Source organism: Macrobrachium nipponense, chromosome 2, assembly GCF_015104395.2.
Source record: "Macrobrachium nipponense isolate FS-2020 chromosome 2, ASM1510439v2, whole genome shotgun sequence".
In the NCBI taxonomy this organism is placed as follows: Eukaryota; Metazoa; Arthropoda; class Malacostraca; order Decapoda; family Palaemonidae; genus Macrobrachium; species Macrobrachium nipponense.
In genome coordinates, this window is record NC_087201.1 from 49,925,968 (window position 1) to 49,942,431 (window position 16,464).

General features: G+C 33.3%; 1 protein-coding gene across 2 annotated transcripts in view; it reads right to left on the reverse strand.

Annotated features, from left to right (window-relative positions):
• LOC135220563 (dual specificity tyrosine-phosphorylation-regulated kinase 1A-like) overlaps positions 1–16,464 on the reverse strand; it is a 174,747-nt gene that overhangs the window by 41,673 nt on the left and 116,610 nt on the right. The window lies entirely within an intron of this gene.

Consider the following 16,464-nt stretch of genomic DNA (forward strand, 5'->3'; position numbering starts at 1 on the left):
TCATACTTGGTTTTTTAATAGTTTTATCACAAAAAGTGCATTTTATGATGAAATTCATAAAAAAAACCCCAGGAATTTGTGGATATTTATCATAGAAAAATACCGCGAATGCGCGGATTTCCGCGAATAATGCAGGGAAACGTTCCCCAGAGAAATCCGCGAATTTATATATATATATACATTATATATATATATATATATATATATATATATTATATATATATATATATATATATGATATATAATGTATATTGATAGATTAAATCATCTTCTTTTCACATGTTTGAAAGAATACTGGTCATTAAGACATTTCTACCAAATTTCCCCAGTGTCAATTGGCAGAAGCAGCTATTACAGCACTATATAGTAACTGAATCTTCAACAACTAAAGCTCTATTGTGATAAACAGAAGCAAGTAAAACTAATTTTGCATCTTGAAAGCTACAGTGGTATAATGAATAAAAATCCTTGATTAGGTAACACATCTGCAACGCTGCAGTAACATTATCTTCAGGTTTCCTTTGCTGTTTTACTAAAGTGCAGACTTTGATAGAAAATAAAAGTAAACAACATTTTATCAGCATTGATTGTACCCTATATTACTCAATCTAATCTAATTACTTCTTCATGGTCTATAGTGAAATTTGAAAGACATACTAAGATAACTGCAAATATACTTCACAGCTAGCAACCTCCCCAGTCTTAAGGAGGTTCTGGAACCCAGGACCCAGAAACTAGAGACTTTCTATATCAAAATTTTTTGCTTATTGTGTACTGCAATACAAGACACCATCAAATACACGGCACATTATAATCGCGTTGTACTATGGGAAAAGGTTTCATGACATACATGAAAATCATGAATAATTTGTAAAGGACTGCAAAATGGTCATTGTCCTGGCTAAAGCAACTACCGCTGAAAAAATCCAAAAATAGTGATGACATAAGTTGATCACAAGACAATCTCTGGAAATTTTCAACTATAAAGCATGGTCTCAAACTGAATAATATTAACACTTTAAATTATGGCCCTTTCCTTCTCTGATGCTATAAGCTAAACTACATTACATTAAAACTACTACTTGAGTCTTCTGTCCCAGGTCTACCTATCATTTTATTTTTATATTTTAATGTAGATTTTCTGTCATTTTCACCATTTAAACGGGCAGGTGGCTCTTAGACCTCATAGTAGCCCATCTCCATTAATAGAAGATTTTTTTCATTGTCATGTTACAATTCTGAAGCAAAATCATTTTGTTGAGATATGCATTTTGAGTTGTTAACTTGAAACTACAATATCTATAAACAGTCCACTACTTTCCCCTTCTTCTTATACTTATTGTTTTGTTTGTTTGTTCTTATATTTATTATCCCAATTAGTATTATTATTACTAGTTTATCTATACTGCCAAAAATGTTGGTAGCACAAGAAAATGTTACAAAGAGAGGATGTCCTAACTTCAAGGATGTTATGGACAATCGCATTTTCCTTCTGTATTATAAGAGGGTGACCCCTGGATAACATCACCTATGTTTGGAGTTTATTGCCTCTTAACTATTGTGGTTACATCCAAACAAAATAAAGACTTGGATACAAAGAATTACATTACAAAGATTATTACTACAAGTGATAAAAACTAAGTAGTAACTAAACAAATACATATCCATTTTAGCCGAGGGCACCACTACTGATAATACCAACAAAAATGAAATGTAACATTATTTATTCAAGAAGAGAGAGCTGGTTGACCTTTCAATCTAAAACTTCCATTTTGAATGTTTTGTAAATATACAATGTCCAAACTTGATGCACCTTGGAGATTCCTTATTTAGTACAGTAATATTTTTTCTTCAAAATGAGTTTACTGGTCACCCACTCAATTTAAAGCTTCTGCCATGAATATTGGCTAAACGAACTATGTCCCCAATCTATGCAATATGAAGATTGTCTTTACTTAAAATTTCTTTTCCCAATAAAAGAATATGGATTGACATTAATTTTGAAATTAGATTGCTGTTTGCACATTTTACTGAATACTATGTAATTTTTCTTGAATAATCTTAAATGTATAAAAAAATTTAGTTTTGTGCATCCTTTCATTACCTGAGTCAGTAACTTGAAAACCATTATCGATGGGACACAAGTTCAATCCTAACAAAACCTGAAGTATGATTTTTAGTAGGTTTGAACAATGGATTCCTCCTGAGTAGATCATTAGACTGACAAACACTTCTTCCACACTGAGTAATACTAACTAGAATCCTAGGTGCTATCTTGATGACGTATTCACTTTTGAGAAACATGTTTAGTCCATATGTTCTAGGTTACACAATAATTATTACAGGTACACAGTCCTTTATCCTAAATCCTTGGGGCCAGATGTGTTTTGGTTTTTGGAATTTTTCAGATTTCGGAACTGTGGGGTCTGGAGTATAATCAAGCATCACAACAGCAGCAAAAGCATTTTTTCCCTTTTTTCAAGTTTTCATATTAACATAGTTAAATGAATGTGAGATAATTAACATCATCAGTAATAAAATAGTGGGATAATCTTCATCAGTTTGCAGTTGTACATAGTATTTTGATCTACAACACACTGTGTGGGATTTTTCATAACACTATAGTATTAATAAAGTTATAATTATTGTTGAATTCTTATTAAAAAAAATAATTATGTAAAGCAAATTATAGAGTAATTTTTGCCATCAGCTGTCAAATAATCACGATCATGATAACGTTCAAACTTACTGCAGTCATGAAATATGTAGATATATAAATAGAACAGAGGTAGAGGGCAGTTATTAGATAACAGATCTTCATGGCAACCAGCCAGCCAATCATTTGCTCATATGAAGTTGACAATGACATATGTGTAGTTTTTAATAATTATGTATTTTACTGATTACATGAATAGCATGAATTCCCTCTCATTACTTTTCAGTACAAAATTGTTAGTTCAGAGATTCTTTCGCAACAAAAGCTTTTTCTTTCTTCATAAGACATTTACTAACCCTGCGTTAACATACCTTAAAAAAAATTAATCTCTAATCTCTCGAGGAATGTTAATCCATTTCTGTTAACCTGCTGGTCACAACCTTTAGAGTCCATGTGTATGACATCAACAACAACAACAAATTTGTTTTCAACGATGCATTATCTGTACTGAACATTTTTAAAACAAACTGAACACGCTTGACACATACAAACTCACACTAAGTGCATAAGTACTTATACTTATTATTAAAGAGACTCAAAATAGAAGTATGCTTTCCTTACTTTATTATCTTGGGATTTTTGGTTAATCTTGGGATTTTCTAGGGTCAGTTCTTGGAAGTTAGGAGGAAAACTAATCTGAGTAGCAGCACACACCCAAATGACTCAAGTCAGCCGTTAATACACCAAACTACCAACTTTATGAATTGACGCTCCACTCTCCACAAAATGCTTCTGGTTTTAAGATTTTCGGATAAAGGATTGTGTATCTGTATACTGATAAAGTCTATTATGATTTTAGAACTGTCCATCCTGAGGAAATGCTTTTATGATACAATTTTTAATTTCTCCTGATGGGTAAATGACAAAAGAAAACTTTGAGTTGCATTAAAGTTCTCAGCTCAAACCTCAGATCAATCTTGGACAGTATCATTCAATTAGTTCTATATATATATTTTTTCCTATTTCTCATCATATCTTCCCAGATTACATCATCAACTATGTGCAGTGGACCCCCTCTTATTTGTGGTTCAGCAACCGCAGAAACTGTGGATTCAGTTATTCATGGATTTTTCTATGACGCATTTTTTCAATAAATCGCAAAAAATTTGGTAATTTGCAGACTTTATCGTAAAAAAATCACTGATTACTGTATTTTCATGTTATTTTTGTGACTAAATACATTTTTTATCATAAAAAATTTATTTATGTAGTCACAAAAATAACATGAAAATAGGCAGTTTTAAGTGTTTTTAGAGGGGTACTTGGTATTCCAGCTATACAAATAGTTATAAGAATTTTTAAAGGGGTTCCAATATATCGCGGATTTTCGGTAATCACAGGCGGTTGTGGTACCTAAACCCCGAGAATGGCTGCCAGGACTGAACAAAATGACTTTATTGAGAAGGGTGTTGAGACTGGAAATCCCCAATATTGGCTTCCAGCCCACTCTCTCAGCTCTCAGGAACAAGAAAAACTATGATATGGCCTTGGTGGCTAGATTAATAAAATTGCTCAATGGCCTCACTGTGTAACAACTGTCTGATCTCCTCCTCTCAAACTTGGAACTTCTCTGTTTGAAGAGAAGGGAGAGAGAGAAGGATTCTGTGAAGTTGAAAGGTGGAAAATTAACATAAGGTATTAAGTATCCATCCCTGGCCTATCAATGCCCACAGTTCTTCTTGAAACTTTGCCAGACACTTAGAAAACCCCTTACACAGTATTTAAAGTACCATTTTAGCCTACTTGAACTGAGAGTTCAAAACATGTTACATTTGCGATTCTTTCTCATAGAATATGAGCCTTGATCACAACTAAAACAGAAATTGAGAGCAGTTTGGGATAAACTAACTGGAAATCTCATGCAGAAATATTATAAGTAGCAATACCATAAAGGGATCTGAGATGATCATCTTACACACTTAGGGGTTGAGACAATGGTGGAATGTGTTAAAAAAAAACAGCTACTACTGGTTGAACTGGACCTTTTATAAGATAAATATGCACAAAACTGGCAACGACAGAGTTGGACAGACCAAATCATGAAGATTACCCCTTACAGTACATGTCTGATTCTTGTTCATGTTATTCAGTTCCCTTTTGTATTGGATTATCAAAGTCAATCTGTATTGAAACTCCAGAATTAAATGATGTCAATAATTACTATATCATTTATGTATAGAGTATACTGTATAGTGTAGGCTAGGCTACCATAAATGTAATAGATGGTACTAAATACCACAGTGTAAGCTTGGCTAAACTTGGGATACTATTTTCCCAACAAATTACAAGGATTTTTGGTAGTATAAACATATTCTCCCTGCAATTGAACTGCCATGCTAAGAATGAAATACAGGTGGCCCTCGGTTAGCGGCAGGGGTTCCGTTCCTGGCCACAGACGCCAAGCGATTTTCGACGCTGAGCGATTTTAAAGCCTACAGCCACCGCACACACCTTCTTTCGAAACTCTAGACCAGTCAAAGGCGCCGTATTCCCACAACGGCGCAATAAGTAAAATTATATTTATGCAGTATAGTACTATAGAATTTACTGTACAGTACATGTGGGTGTCTAGAGTATGTAAAGATATAATAAAGTTTATACAGTGTACAGGTGGCTGTAGTGTTCAGGTTACGATCATTAGTCTTACGATAGTCCGATTTTATGAGAGATCAAATTACAATGGCCTAACTTTATCCATCTTCTAGTTACATAAGTTCAATAACAGCAAAAGAGAATGATGAAAGTATGGTTTTAACGTTATACTCGTTGCGTGAACGTGTACAGCCATGAACAACCGAACGAGAAAAGACTTTTTTTTTCTAAGTACAACCGAACTGGATAACATCTGTTTGGCTTATATTTCAATCATCGTACTACAGTACAACATTACCGTATTTGTTATAAATGGCGTTATGTATAGAATAGAACTGAGATATCTTAATGTAATAACTTTATTCACTATAGAGCAGAGATCAATATAGATTAAAGATCAATCGGGAAATATACTGTTAAATTTAAACCTAGTTATAACTGAACTGAGAAAACTGTTCAAGATGCTAATGACTATTATCGTACATCGGCAACAAGGATAAAACTGCAGTAAACGTCTGCCATCAAACACAACTGTAGATAAAATTGGGATAAAATCATTTTAATCAAAACTACTGTGCTTGAAAGAACACATTTTACTGTTGGTTTCACGCCGATATAAGATGAATAACGTAAAGTTCGTATTACGATGATATAAAGGATTATTGCGAACAGAAGCACGTAATTTTTTACGCAATAAACATGCCGCCAACGTAATCTGTTAACGAAAAAAAAGTAGTTCACATTCACAACGAGACATATTCAATAAATATTTCCACCTAAAAACACGCTGTATAAGGAAAAATAAACTATATAGATATTCGTTTATGCTAACTAGAAGCAAGAGGATTCGCTCAGAATTGCGTTATGGTGAAACAAACTTGTATTCATCAGCTGATTTCAAACCACAACATTGACCGCTCTGCGGAATACTGGCTTAAATTTGCCGTAGTATTTTAAAATACAACAATATGAGAATACATACAATATTCTTGGATACAGTGAAATAATGTATAACTTTTTAAAGGATTTATGGAAAAGATGCATAATTAATAAAATAACACAATGCATTTTTCGGAACTGGCGGACAAGAACGAACATGAAAAAACATCCCCTGACAGCGTGGAGCGTAGTTACAAAGGCTGCCTTAATTTGTTTCTTATTTCTGTACACAAATGAAAATACCTTTACGTAATATATTTTCATACACATTTTAAACATAAAAGCATAAACATTTAAAAAATCGACACATCGATCGCTAAATTTGCACTCTTTTAACTCTATATTTTCGGAAAAGCGGCAGACGGCAGCATACAAGAACGAACTTGAAAAAACATCGTAGTCGATAACTTGAAGGGCAGTTTCAAAAGCTACCTTTTTATCATATTTCTGCATAGAAATAAAAATACCCTATTCATAATACATTTTCATACACATTTAAACATAAAAGCATAAACTTTTATAAAATCAACACAACGATTGCTAATTTGCACTTTTTTTTAAATCGATATTTTCGGAAGAGCGGCAGGCGGCAGCTTACAAGAAAGAACATGAAAAAACATCGTATTTGATAACGTGAAGGGCTGTTTCAAAAGCTGCCTTTGTATCATATTTCTGTAAAGAAATAAAAATACCTTTCACGTAATACATTTTCATACACATTTTAAACAAAAGCATGAACATTTATAAATCGACACATCCATAGCTAAATTTGCACTTATGTAACTCGATATTTTTGGCATAGAACAGCGTCAGAGGCATATATTGTACCCTAATACCTACGTAATAACTCTCCATAAAATTTGTTAATATAATTTGCATAACCTTTATGGTCTGAACGGCATTTCTACAAATGTATGAACTCGTTAGACAACGGCGCTAGCAGCGCTGTTAACTGAAAATTGTGCCGTAAAGATACCTTTAAAATGCCTTATTTTTTTAATTAATATTTTTGAAGACCGCCATAAAACCGATTCGCCGTTGAGTGATTGCGCCGTTAACCGCGGGCCGCCTGTACAGTCGACCCCTGGTAATCGGGAAGATGTGATCCACAAACCCCGGCCCCCGAATAGCTAGAAAATCTGCAAATACTTAAAACTCCTCTAAAAACACTTAAAGCTGCCTTTTTGATAGTTCAAACACAAAAAGAAAAACTCTAAAAAGGCTTATACCTGAGTATCTTAATAATTTTATATTTAGTTATGAAAATATGAAAATACAGTAATTAGTGAATATATCTCAGTGAAAATACCGCGAATAAGAGAATTTTCTGCAAATAATATTTATATATATCCCATAAAGTAATTCTTCCTCACAGTTAGGCAAAAGCACCTTATCGGTGACAGAGGTCCTCACTTTCTTAGTGCAACAACTCAAAACTTACATGTACAACAGAGGAAGGTGAGAAACTAATATCTTATCTAAATCCTAATGCAGCTCAAATCAGCTTCATAAAACTGGAAACCAATGCAGTGGCATCCCGGCATCCTGAGAACAAGCTTTAAGTGGTATGCTCCCAAGATCAACTCAGTTGTTATTTTAGATTAAAATCACCAACATGGTAACATCACCTTTGGTTGATTGATTTTTAAGCACTTAGTTCACAAACACAGTTGTGAGCACACTACACTTAGTGTTACATGTAGAGCTATAACTCTGAAATATTTTACTAGCTTTCTTTTACATCTGTTAATCCCTTTCCCAAAGGCACGACTTTTCATGATAACACACCTTACCATAAGCAGTGCTAATTTCTTACTCAATTAAACAACAACCAAGGTAAAAACAAAGAAAAGAGAGCCAGTCAACAGATTATTCTTCAGCAAAAAGAGAGTGAAAGCAGAACAACACAAACTATGCATTGTTTGAAAACTAAAGAAGATTCAACTAAATGACAGTTGAAAACTCTAGGCTTAAGGAAGAACCGAGATGGCAGAAAACAGCAAATCTACAGATGATGATGGCAAGGCAAAAAATGCCCGAGATGACAGCAGGAATAAGCGATTACATCACGGAAAACCAGTAGATTAGTACTGGACGGCTGGGTGAGGGTTCTCCCATGACACCATCCAGAGCCATCAGCAAAACACTTTAAAGAGGTGATGCCGAGAAGCAAGAGCCAGCTCTTATGCCAGGCTAGCTTACTCTAGATAAACAAGCAGTGGAAGAAGAGGAGACACTATCATCTTTTTTTTCTGAACCACATAGGGAGCAAAAGAAAGTGTAGCAGGAGTGAGAGAGAAATTAACATATCACAAAACCATTCATCTTCTCATTAGATCATTCCTATTTTCTTCCCAATGAGAAGAAAAACCACACTCATGCCTTGACAGCTTGCTTAACATACATGGATATCATGAACAATCGAATGTTCGGTTAAGGCAAACTTACCGTTGGTATCAGTTACCGAAATTTCTGTTTTACGGCACTTGTTCAATACACTGTATCCACAACGGGGTTTTACCGTATGCACTGTTGTCTGGTTATTTCTGGCTTAGGCTAAGTGCCGAGACTGCCTAAAAAAATACAAACATAACGAATATGCATCTTTCATTGGCTCTTTTAAAAAGTTATGCTTTACTTCACTGTATCCAATAATACTGTATGTAGTCTCATATTACTATTAGTATTGGTTGCAGGTCCACAATAATATAGTATGTGAGAACATGGTCTTTAATGGATAATAAAAGCTTTCGAACCTTGTACTGATATAGTATGTGAGAACATGGTCTTTAATGGATAATAAAAGCTTTCGAACCTTGTACTGAAGATGAACCTAGTACAAGATTTGAAAACTTAAATATCCATTAAAGACCATATACTCACATACTATATTACTGTGGACCTGCAACCATTGTAATCATTTTTGACACGGAAAACTGTGCCCATTATTAGTATTATAAAATATGAACAAAGCGATCAATGTTTTGGTTTGGAAAAGTCAGCTGAGGGCAGAGGCAGGTTATTTTGCCCTATTGAACTCGATTCAGAACATAATATGAAGTTTTTTCATCCTACTTCATATTATGTAATACAAGATTTACATATCTATCTTTTATCGGCATGACAACAACAGTAAAATGTGTTCTTTCATGGCCAGTATTTTTTATCAAAATACTTTTTTCTCCACTAATATTTGCAGTAATGTTGCATCCACGTTGCTGATGCACGATAATTTATGGTCACTATTAGTGTGAACATTTACCAGTACTATATTTCCTTACCAATATTTTCTTCAAACCAAATAAAGGTATACATGCAGTCCCTCGGCTTACAACGGGGTTCACCTTACGATGTTCCGAGGTTACAACGCTTTTCAATTATATTTATCAGAAATTATTTCCAGGTTTACAACGCATGTTCCAGGGTTACAGCGCCTACAACGCTGATCTGACACAAGAAATATGACTCCAAAAATGCAAAATAATCAATATTTGAAGGTTTTTTGGGATGAAAAATGCTATAAGAATGCATTTAACATTGGTTTTAATGCACCCAAAGCATTAAAAGTAAGGTTTTCTTAGGATTTTTTATGATGTTCCGGCTTACAATGATTTTCGGCTTACAACGCGTCTCAAGAACGGAACCCCCATCGTAACCCAGGGACTGCCTGTACTAATCTAAATATATATATGTCCTGTTCCACTTCATCGTCATTTGTAAAAACTAAGGAAATTTTTTACCCTTATATGATGGCTGAAATGCAAGCAAAACATTGTCATTAACAGATTCAGTTTGGTTGTTGTAAAAAAAACAACTGTTATCGTTCAGTTGTTTATGGCTGTAGTGTTTAAGCAATAATTATAACATTACTAAAAATAATTTTATCATTCTCTTTGCCCTTTATTAATGATAATTTCATCATTTTCTTTTGCTTTTACAACTTATTCAACTATAAGATACGATATATAGAGAGATGGAGGAAACGTTTGCAGTCTGAAAAAGGTGACTCTCTCTCTTTCTCTCATATTAGGCCATGATTTACCAATAAATTCATCGAATCTGACATTAAAATTTGTGGACCTACCATGCAGACCATACATAGTAAATGATTAGGCAAATGAAATTCCACATTTCCATTAGAGTTATTACATATTCGGGCAAAATATCTGCCCGTGACACTGTCCAAGGCATCGTTAATCAGTGGATTGTGGCACCTATAGACTTTTGAATTTCAGTTAGCGTCAGGCCCCCAAGAACAGAACCCGTCATTATCTGGGGGCCGCCTGTACAGCCTAATGCTATCATCTCTGCTTACTTTAGACGAAGTTTAGTTCATGCAAACTTTCTCCCACAACTCTGTACAGCCTATTGCTATCATCTCTGCTTGCTAAACAAGCACAACACTGTACAAAGATACAGCATGAAGAATTATGACAAGAACATAAAAATTCTAACAACACTTGGTAGGAAACAAGTGTTACAGAGACAGTCCAAGTGAATTCATCAAGCATTATTTTTCTCATTTTGAAAGCCAACTGTACCTAATGGCATGAAGATATACACTAACTTTAAGAGTAGATAAGATTCATTAAGATTTCTTCTTCCACCTAAATATGCATGTGCATGCAGCCTTCGAGTTAATAGTATTAAGCTTTTCCAATATGAGTGATGATAATAATACAGTAATAATTAATAATATAATATACACTGTCCATACCAAACCAACCAATCATGAGAATTTTTTGCAGGCTCCACATAACTGAATGGTTCGCATGAAACATTTTTTTTATATGATAAACTTAATCATATAAAAAAAAATTATGAAAAATAACATGAAGGGTACTAGTATTTTCTACTCAAGTCAGCACTTGTGAGCTTTGTTCAAATCTCAGTGGTTTGATTACACCAGGAGCCTTTGAGTCTACAAACGTCATTTGTAATAACCTTAATGTTCTCTTTTATGAAGCCCTTCGTGTCCACAAAGACCTTATACTGTTTATTAACCCTTAACCGCCGATTGGACGTATTAAATGTAGAAGAAAATTGTCTGTTGGGTGCCGAATTGATGTATGAAACGTCGACGCAAAAAAATTTGTTAAAAATTTGCGGAAAAATAGTTATAGGCCTACTTGGCAAAAACTTGTGTATCACGCACCTTGAGGGATGCTAGGAGTTCACGGATTAAGGCGTTGTTTTGTTTACAATCGTTACCAAGGCGCTAAGCGCGAATTTCTTTCTTCTCGCACTAAAAATCAGCGACACATCTCGGAAATTATTGAGTCACTTTGACATAATTTTTGCACCGTTCTATATTAGCCGTTACATAGAGTTTTATATATGAAAATGTGTGGAATTTCATGTAAAATACAACAAAAAAGAACCCCTGGTTGTAGCTTTTATCAGTTTCGAAACATTTTCATATAAATCACGGTGCCAAAATTTCAACTTTTGGTCAAATTTGACTCTACCGAAATGGTCGAAAAACGCAATTGTAAGCTAAAACTCTTATATTCTAGTAATATTCAATCATTTACCTTCATTTTGCAACAAATTGGAAGTCTCTAGCACAATATTTCGATTTACGGTGAATTTATGAAAATAAAAATTTTCCTTACGTCCGAGCGGTAACTCTTCTGAAAAAATAATAAATTTTTTCGTCCGATTGTCATAATGTTTGTAGTTTAAAATTAGCCGTTACATAAAGTTTTATAAATAGAAATGTGCAAAATTTCATGTAGAATATTACAACAAACAACCCATGGTTGTAGCTTTTATCAGTTTTGAAATTTTTTCATATAAATAAAGATAAGTGCCAAAATATCAACCTACGGTCAATTCTGACTCGACCGAAATGGTCGAAAAACGCAATTGTAAGCTAAACCTCTTACATTCTAGTAATAATCAACCATTTACCTTTATTTTGTAACAATTGGAAGTCTCTAGCACAATATTGTCTGTTGGGTGCCGAATTGATGTATGAAACGTCGACGCAAAAAAGTTTGTTTAAAAATTCGCGGAAAAATAGTTATAGGCCTACTTGGCAAAAACTTGTGTATGACGCACCGTGAGGGATGCTAGGAGTTCACGGATTAAGGCGTTGTTTTGTTTACAATCGTTACCAAGGCGCGTAAGCGCGAATTTCTTTCTTCTCGCACTAAAAAGCATCAGCGACACATCTCGGAAATTATTTAGTCACTTTGACATAATTTTTGCACCGTTCTATATTAGCCGTTACATAGAGTTTTATATATGAAAATGTGTGGAATTTCATGTAAAATACAACAAAAAAGAACCCCTGGTTGTAGCTTTTATCAATTTCGAAACATTTTCATATAAATCACGGTGCCAAAATTTCAACCTTCGGTCAAAGTTGACTCTACCAAAATGGTCGAAAAACGCAATTGTAAGCTAAAACTCTTATATTCTAGTAATATTCAATCATTTACCTTCATTTTGCAACAAATTGGAAGTCTCTAGCACAATATTTCGATTTACGGTGAATTTATAAAAAAAAAAATTTTCCTTACGTCCGAGCGGTAACTCTTCTGAAAAAATAATAAATTTTTTCGTCCGATTGTCGTAATGTTTGCAGTTTAAAATTAGCCGTTACATAAAGTTTTATAAATAGAAATGTGCAAAATTTCATGTAGAATATAACAACAAACAACCCATGGTTGTAGCTTTTATCAGTTTTGAAATTTTTTCATATAAATAAAGATAAGTGCCAAAATATCAACCTACGGTCAATTTTGACTCGACCGAAATGGTCGAAAACCGCAATTGTAAGCTAAACCTCTTACATTCTAGTAATAATCAACCATTTACCTTTATTTTGTAACAATTGGAAGTCTCTAGCACAATATTTTGATTTATGGTGAATTTTTGAAAAAAACTTTTTCCTTACATCAGCGTGGTAACTTCCGAAAAAAATCAGACATTTTTTCGTCCGAAAGTCGTAATGTTTGCACCGTTTTATATTATCCGTTACATAAAGTTTTGTATATGAAAATGTGTGCAGTTTCATGTAGAATACAACAAAAAAACAACCCATGGTTGTAGCTTTTATTAATTTTGATATATTTTCATATAAATAACGATAAGTGCCAAAATTCCAACCTTCCGTCAACTTTGACTTGACCAAAATAGTAGAAAAACGCAATTGTAAGCTAAAACTCTTACATTCTAGTAATATTCAATCATTTACCTTCATTTTGCAACAAATTGGAAGTCTCTAGTACAATATTATGATTTATGGTGAGTTTTTGAAAAGAAAAAGAAAAAAGAAAATGAAATTTCCTACATCCGCGCAGTAGCTGCCAAAAAAATCAGAAATTTTTTTTGTCTGATTGACGTAATGTTTGCACCAATTTATATTAGCCATTACATAAAGTTTTATATATGAAAATGTGCGCATGCAGAATACAACAAAAAACAACCCATGGTTGTAGCTCTTATCAGTTTTGAAATATTTTCATATAAATAACGCTGTGCCAAAATTTCAACCTTCGGTCAACTTTGACTCTACAGAAATGGTCAAAAAACGCAATTGTAAGCTAAAACTATTGCATTCTAGTAATATTCAATCATTTAACTTTATTTTGCAACAAATTGGAAGTCCCTAGCACAATATTTTGATTTATGGTGAATTTAAGAAAAAAATGTTTCCCTTACGTCCGCAAGGTAACTCTTCCGAAAAAATCATAAATTTTTTTGTCTGATTGTCGTAATGTTTGCACCTTTTTATATTGGCCATCACATAAAGTTTTATACATATATGAAAATGTGCGCAATTTCATGTAGAATAAAACAAAAAAACAACCCATGGTTGTAGCTTTTATCAGTTTTGAAATATTTTCATATAAAAAAGGAAAAATTGAAAAAATTCGACCTTCAGTCAATTTTAACTTGACCGAAATGGTAGAAAACTGCAATTGTAAGCTACAACACTTATGGCCTAGTAATATTCAATCAATTACCTTCATTTTGCAACAAACGGGAAATCACTAGGATAATATTTCATTTTATAGTGAATTTTTTAAACAACTTTTTTTTACGTCAGCGCGTTACGAATTCATGCATCATATTGTGATAATATTTCGTGTTGCTTTGATCGTAATACAATTTGTTATATGCCAAAATCATCACAATTTAGTGTACAATACAACAATAAAATAATTAACTCATTAGCTTTAACCGTTTTGCTCACAGCGCGATTTGTAAAAAATTATAAATGAAATTTTTTTCGCGCTGTCATATATTCCAATATTTATATATGATAATATTTTTTTCATTTCTGATGGTTGCATCCTAACTTCAGGCAATGACAAAAATAGGTGCCAAAAATGAACTCTTAATCTTGAAAATTAAGCGTGCTGTGATTTAAAAAAAAAAAAAATTTTTTGTTTCGGCGCTCACTCGCGAATGCCGCCGGCATACAGGAGACAGTTTCGGAAATACTGGCTCGGCAATTAAGGGTTAATATGTGTAAAGGGAACTCACTTCTCTGTAGTATTTGCCTCTATAAAAAATTATAAATGGAAAAACTGACTGGAAAATAAAGTATTAAAATATAATATAGAGATTCACATAATTTTCATGGATAGCATACTTTGACTGCCACATCTAAAGTTTTGATACTGGGGGATCTGGGGTTTAAAGGCTTCTTCAAAACTTTCTACAACCTCGTTTTACCAAGTACAAAAACCATACTTCTTTACCAACTGGAATCATAAAGATTCCTCATCTGTTCTGCATCAAAACTGCACTATCATACAAATATTTTACAAATCTAACTACCGTTCCATGTATTTTGAAATTTCAAAATATTTGCACTTCAGTGCTGCCCAAAATGAATGGAATGTGGAATACTATGTTAACTTTTAAATAAAATTTTTTTTTATCATAAACCAAGTTCTAAGCTGAAACTTATCTCTTATACCACACCATCTGCAAAGCTTATGTTAGCAATTAGGATTACTTTTAGATGCAAGTCAACCTACTTATGAGCTACAGTTTGCCTTATCCTTCAGTCAGTTGCCAATTACATTAAGATTGAATAAAATATCAGAATTAATTTACATGCCTACTATTTACATTAGTACTAGATCTCTAATTTCCATGGCAAAACCAACTTTCAAAAAACCTTGGATAACTTTCATACTTTCTCTCTTCTAAGTATGTACTTGTGCTTTTATAAAACAACACCAAGGAAATGGATTAGCACATAAGCATCAGTCCATACTCCTCCATAGGCTCTATTTTAAGCAATCTAGTCCCAAGATAAGCAGATATAATTTTCTTTCCTATTCTGTGACAAGCACAGTATCACAATAGTCTACTACATCTGAAATATATTTTCTTCTCCACAGAATTCAGGGAACAAACTATACCACATCACCTAATACCATTACTATTTCTGGTTAACAGTTGTTACAACTAATATAGATTCATGATTCTTGAATTGTACGAACTTTTCTATTTTAATGTTTTCATGTAAATTCTATTATTGGTTTATATCAGAATTGCATGAAATTTCTTTTACTAAAGAGAATGCTAATAATTCCTTGTACATTCTTTTAGCAAATTATGGTACAAATAAAATCACGTATAACTAAAATTCTATAAACCATACGAAGACATTACATCCATATAATAACAGTGAATAAAGAAGGTATCATAGTTTCAAAAAAGCCTATCTAATAATATACGATAAAATAGTAGGTGAAACCTTCAAATTAAAGTACAATGGTACATGAAGAAGAATCTTGTCACATATCTTCCCCACACTGAGAATAGTTAACCACAAAGTAGTATTCACTAATGTCTTGTGATAGTTTTTACTGTTACAATCTGGTAAGTAAAGGTTGCACAGGTTTAGTTGTGTTATGCTAATAAACATCAACACACCATTCTCTGAGTTACCTTTGGCACTAGACCACTAACCTTTGAAGCTACTGCATCAGGAGGATAATCTGATGTTACCAATACTCGCAATATAGTGGTGGTACACAAAGTTTAAAGTAACCATAAAAAACATGGATCAATTCTAAACTATAAAATTCAAATCCAAAATGAGAAATAAATTTTAAACAGAAATGACAACCCTGGCAATACCACCCACATAAATGAATATTAGAGGCTATGCTAAGGGAAGTAGTAGAAACAAACTACTAAGCAGAGGAAGTTTCTTACTACCAGTAACCAATAATCATCCACTA